The sequence below is a fragment of the Triticum urartu genome, chromosome 1A (assembly GCF_056163025.1).
Source record: "Triticum urartu cultivar PI428250 chromosome 1A, HENAU_Tu73, whole genome shotgun sequence".
NCBI lineage: Eukaryota > Viridiplantae > Streptophyta > Magnoliopsida > Poales > Poaceae > Triticum > Triticum urartu.
In genome coordinates, this window is record NC_141873.1 from 342,746,525 (window position 1) to 342,752,555 (window position 6,031).

Sequence of the window (6,031 nt, forward strand, 5' to 3'; positions counted from 1 at the left end):
CCGGCGGTTGACAGGTTGGACCAACACTCAGAGGAGCACTGGCCCGGGGGTTTAAATAAAGATGACCCTTGAGCCGGCCAACTCAAGGGAAAGAAAAGGCTAGGTGGCGAATGGTAAAACCAATGTTGGGCCTTGCTGGAGGAGTTTTATTCAAGGCGAACTGTCAAGGGGTTCCCATTATACCCAACCGCGTAAGGAACGCAAAATCCGGGAACATAACACCGATATGATGGAAACTAGGGCGGCAAGAGTGGAACAAAACACCAGGCATAAGGCCGAGCCTTCCACCCTTTACCAAGTATATAGATGCATTAATTAAATAAGAGATATTGTGATATCCCAACAAGTAAACATGGTCCAACAAGGAACAAACTTCAATGTTCACCTGCAACTAACAACGCTATAAGAGGGGCTGAGCAAAGCGGTAACATACCCAAACAACGGTTTGCTAGGACAAGGTGGGTTAGAGGCTTGGTTCACAATATGGGAGGCATGATAAGCAAGTGGTAGGTATCGCAGCATAGGCTTAGCAAAAGAGCGAGCATCTAGCAAGCAAAGATAGAAGTGATTTCGAGGGTATGGTCATCTTGCCTGAAATCCCGCAAGGAAGAAGAACGAGTCCATGAAGAATACAAACGGACATAGTCGAACGGGTCCTCACAAACACGACGTTACCGGAACCAACCTGAAGAAGCAAACACCGGAAAGAAGCACACAACATAGTAAACAACCAACACATGAACATGGTATGATATGCGAGATGCGGTATGCGATGCATATGCATGATTTGACAAGGAATCATTGAACCTGGCCTCAACTTGGAAATCCAGGAGTGCCACTGGAAAGGTGAGGTGATTTCGGTTGAAATCGATATAAAGAACACCGGAATCGGAGACACGGTTTGGAAATGGCAAGCAAAACAAATCTGGCACCGGTCTGCGATAAACAGCAAGTAGCCATCTAAATGCAACAAGATAAATATGCTACATCACCCAAACATGGCAACAAAGTACATGGCAGGGATCCACTCAAGATGCTTGACAAAAGATGAACACTGAGCTACGGCTAATTTATCCATTAACAGGTCCAAACAAGCATGGCAAAAGTGCAAACGATAACAGGTTTCACACTTAGTGAAATTAACACTAGTTTGGAATTTCAGATCAAGTAGCACACTTTGGAGCATGAAAACTATATGCTACAAGAACTTAACATGGCAAAGTAAAGCATGACATGGAGCTACTCAAAGAGCTTAACAAAAAGTCACTTAGTGACCTTGAGCCAAAAGGGATCAGAAAATACAATTGCAAGCATGTGAACATGGCAAAAACATAATCAGATCACAGACTTAGTGAAAAACTGGAGCATGCAAATCAGATATCAAGTAGGCATGTTTACGAGCTCGATGCACTCACTACAGATCAAGGCATGACAATCTAAGCATACACCCATCAAGAATACACATTATACAAGCTAGATGGCAAGAACAATAACATAGCATGCACGGATCAACTACAACATCCTTGGCAAAATCGCTAACAAGTAGACAATCTGCCAGGAATAACGAAATAGCAAAAGTAGAGCTCGATTGACTCAAGCTAGGGTGCTCCATAATTGCAAACAAAGACATGGATGGATAGAGCACTACAAGATTAACAAATCATCCTTACTGATCATCCTCAAAAGAGGCATGGATCACTAGGAAACAACATGAACATATGGCATATTGATAAAAACAGATCAAGGACTTGGTGGAATTGCTAAGTCCCTGAAATCAGCATTAACGAATGCACCACTTTGCAAGCTTGTGCTAGTCACCACACATATCACCAAAATACATGGAGAGCACCTCTGGAAATATGACATGGCATATAACAAAACACATGTAGAGCTCAGGGGCATATCATGCACACAATAATCATGGCAAAATGACAAATAGCTATTTGGTGCAGCAGATCTGACAATTAACTCAAATAGCACCCTTCCAACAGCATTTAGAGCATCAAGATGAGCTCAAATGAAAATGATGCAATGAGATGAAATGATGTGCTCTCTGAGACGAACATTTTGATATGCTACACGCCCAAAACGGATCTACGGATGCAAAGTTACGACATGATGAACATGGGCATTTGAAACATGGAAATCTCGGGGACTTAGTGAAATTTATACCTCCGGAGAAAGTCAACGGGACGGAGTGGTGCGGGACGGCTCGGTGCAGATCTGAGACGGGCGTTTGGATGCCGGAACTGGTGGATCTCATCCACCCGGGCGGATCTCACCGGAGAATGGCCGGAGTTGGCGGGGGTGGCCGGATCTGAGGCGAGGACGAGCTCCGGTGGCCGGAGCTGGTGCAACCGCAGTGTGGGGAGGCCATGACAGCGTGCGGCGCGGTGGGGAACGGCGGCTGGAGGCGCGCCGGGCTTCGTCGGCGGCAGAGCAAGCCGGGCGGCGCGGGCGCGCGGCAGTTCCTCGGGCGGCGGTCGCCTCGGGCAGGCGGCGGTGACGAGATGGGCTCGGGGGGCCCGATCCGGGCCCCGGCGGGCCGGGCGCGGTGCGGGAGAAGAGAGAGGGTGGCAGGATGACATGGCGGCGGGGGATTGGCTGAGGAGGCAACGCGGACTATCCGGCGGCGAGAGAGATTTGTCCAGGCGCGAGGAGGACGAAGCTAGGGTTAGGTCTGCGCGAGAATTTCGGAGGGAGACACATATTTATAGGTAGAGGGAGCTAGGAGAGTCCAAATGAGGTGCGGTTTTCGGCCACGCGATCGTGATCGAACGCTCTAGATGATGGAGAGGGTTTTGGTGGGTTTTGGGCCACTTTGGAAGGGTTTTGGGCTGCAACAAACAAGAGGCCTTCTCGGTTCCTCGGTTAACCGTTGGAGTATCAAACGAAGTCCAAACGGTACGAAACTTGACAGGCGGTCTACCGGTAGTAAACCAAGGCCGCTTGGAAAGTCTCAGCCCAATCTGGAAATGTTTAACCCCCACACATGAAAGAAAGGTAGAAAGGACCACCGGAGGAGATAGGAGCGCCGGAATGCAAAACGAACAACGGGGAAAATGCTCGGATGCAAGAGACGAACATGTATGCAAATGAAATGCACATGATGACATGATATGCAATGCATGACACGCAAGCAATGACAAGGCAACAACAACGAATAACTGGAGGACACCTGGCACAACGATCTCGGGGCGTTACAGGACATGATTGAAACATATATCATTACGATATTTCCACAGACTCCAAAGGACAACAGAATGTAGCAAACAGTCCGCTGGGTGATTTTTGTTATTAAACCACCAGGCTAGCATGGCATCAATGGACGTTCCAGCGCTCTTTTTGGATATATCAAAAATCACTCTCCATAGCTCTATCGCAACGACACAGTTAAAAAATAGATGTTTAACAGATTCAGATTCACCATAGAAAAGACAGGTAGTATCCTCTACATGTTGTGTTTTTTTTGCGTATTGTCTCTAGTTAGTAGTTTGTTTTTGGCCATAAGCCAAAGAAAAATCTGAATCCTCAGGGGGACATTGATTTTCCAAATAACTAGCAGGTTACCCAGCCGCACCCCCCTAAAAGTAACAATGTTGTAGAAAGATTTAACAGTGTAAACACCCTTAGCTTCAAAATTCCAGAGGATGGTATCTTCCCTATCCTCCAGAACAACATTAATTATGCGACTAAACAATTCATTCCAATCAGCTAACAATTTTTGGTCAAAACACCTCCTAAAAGTACTTTTTAGATTAGTGCCATCCCAAACTTTACTGATGGAAATATCATGGTCATTGGCAATAGTGTACAAGTCCCAGTATTGGGTAGCGAGGGTGGTATGCCCAATCCACTGGTCTTCCCAGAATCTAACACTATTGCCATTCCCAACTATCCAGGAATATCCCATTCTAGTGGCTTTAGCAGCCCAAAGGATTCCTTTCCAGAAGGGGGATGCACCATTACTAGGGCAGGTAAAAATGTTAGGGCTACGAGTTCTATATTTGGCATCAATAACTTGCTTCCAAATCTTGCCCTCATCCAGGAAATATCTCTTAATCCAGGAAGCTAAGAGGCATAGATTCATGTTAGCAATATTAGGGATGCCTAGGCCCCCATGTTGCTTTTGAAGGGTCACATTACCCCAGGCAGCAAGGCGATATTTATGGTGACCCTCATAGTCATCGCAAAAACAGTGAGCTAGTTGAGAGTTAATTAGTTTTATGGCCCATTTTGGGAACTTAATAATCCCCATAAGGTAGCCAGGAATAGTAGATAGACAGGTCTTCACTAATGTGAGTCTCTTGCCAAAAGACAGTAATCTCCCTCTCCACCCAGCTCCTCTTTTGATAATTTTATCAATAATAGGCTAGAGCTCATATGTTTTTAGTTTTCTGTGATGGAGGGGGGCACCTAAATATTTAATGGGAAACTCACTTAATTTTCAACCAAGGATTTGAGCAAATATATTAGCATCATCTCCACTAACATTAATGGGCACTAGGTCACATTTGTGAATATTAATTCTCATACTAGATAATTGCTCAAAGCAAGAAAGTAACCATTTAAGGTTTCTGGCATGAGATGTATTATTACTCAAAAAAAGTAAAGTGTCATCAGCATATTGCATACTAATGATGCTAGCTGGATTGGAACTAGGAAATAGTCCTTCCAGAATATTATTCCTGGAGGCTTTAACAAGGATCCAAGTAAAAACGTCAGCAACAAAATTGAAAAGCAGGGGGAATATGGGCACATATAGTTAATATGCTTTAGTTTTGTCCTAAGTATTACTGTACTTCCTAGATATCACTGCCTACTATTTTACTTCTTGAATGCTATATTTATGATAATGGTGTTGTTCTTATGCCACTTGTTGGTTCCATCAGACTGCTTAATGTTCTCTATGCTTAATTACACATCAGCAAACTAGCATGTGGTTCCGTTGCTTTTTGTTTGTTTACCCTACATTTTCTAATGCTAGCTATTACATCACTGCTCCGAGCCTCTGTTCATTACTTGTTTGTGTGGTCTTGATCTTCCCAAGTTGCATGACTAATTTGATGCTTCTATTAATTATGGAGCTGCTAACCCCATCAAGCAAAATATTTGTTCTTTTGGGGCTGGCACCTCAAACAAGCATAAAAATAGAGGGAACCAGATATATTGTCGTGTATGCACACACCCTTCCTTCATTAGTTTATACGGACCATTGATGATCAATTCGGACCAGTGCATGCGATTAAAATTAATTTTACCTAAATAGAGGGTGTAAAATAAACTACAACAACTAGATATGCAACCACGGGATGCTGGCGATATCTTCAAAGAACATTGCAACAGCAGCGAGGCTTCACAGCAACATATGGTGAGCCAGTGTGTTTTAGTACATCTGAAATGTAAGCGAGTGGACTTCTTTCTTGGCTTGTGCCCTCAACCTGTAATCCTACAGAATTACAAATAGTTCAGTTGTATGCTTTGTTGTATTACTTGATTCGAATGCTTATTTGTTGTTATGCTATACCTGAGTTGGCCAATATGCCAGCAGTGCTTGTTGTACTATCATAAAGAAATGCATGCCTAGTTCATTTGAGTCCTTAATTTTTCCTCTGAACTTCATAACAAGACTGTCTTTGTAGTTTATATGAGGCCACACTGTTAAGTGCTTTCTCAGATTATTTCAACTGCTTAGATGCCTTAGCAACTTAAATATAGTGGTGGTACACTCCCTTTCAACTTTCATCTTACCATTTTAATTTCTTTTCGGCTGATGCTTCTTCGAAGCATTTAAATATAGCTTGCCATGCCCGGAAATAATTCGTATGTCGTGTACCATGTAAGCTTACTGCCTGGATCATGCGATAACTATCTCTTACTTATGTCCAGCGGAAACCTTTCAGGATGCCATTCACACTAGGACACAATGTACAACCCCAGAATCTATTTGTGGAAGCAGTGCGCCATCCATGTTACCAGATGGTAGCAGTTCGGAGGCAACACCGCCGAAGAGCAGTCTGAGCACATATAT